Source organism: Egretta garzetta, unplaced genomic scaffold (assembly GCF_000687185.1).
Source record: "Egretta garzetta isolate BGI_Z169 unplaced genomic scaffold, ASM68718v1 scaffold412, whole genome shotgun sequence".
In the NCBI taxonomy this organism is placed as follows: Eukaryota; Metazoa; Chordata; class Aves; order Pelecaniformes; family Ardeidae; genus Egretta; species Egretta garzetta.
Genome location: NW_009258770.1, coordinates 845,450 through 845,726, shown reverse-complemented (window position 1 = coordinate 845,726; position 277 = coordinate 845,450).

Below are 277 nucleotides of genomic sequence, written 5' to 3'. Positions count from 1 at the left end.
TGGGTGGGTGCCCGGCCGGGCCGGGAGCAGGTGCCCCGCGTACAGACCTAATTACCCCGCTAATATAAATCATCCCGGGACGGATATAATTAGGCTCCTAAACAAATGCGCTCACTCCTCAGCAATGCGGGAGTTTTTTATTTCTAATTTCCTACTCTCCCGGCCCTTCTGCAGGTGCATAGAAACATGCCTTAGCGGGGGGGGGGAAATTAAAAGAAAATTTTAAAAGGGGAGGGGGGGGTGGCTAGCTCTACTTGCGCCTCAGGAGTTAGCGGGG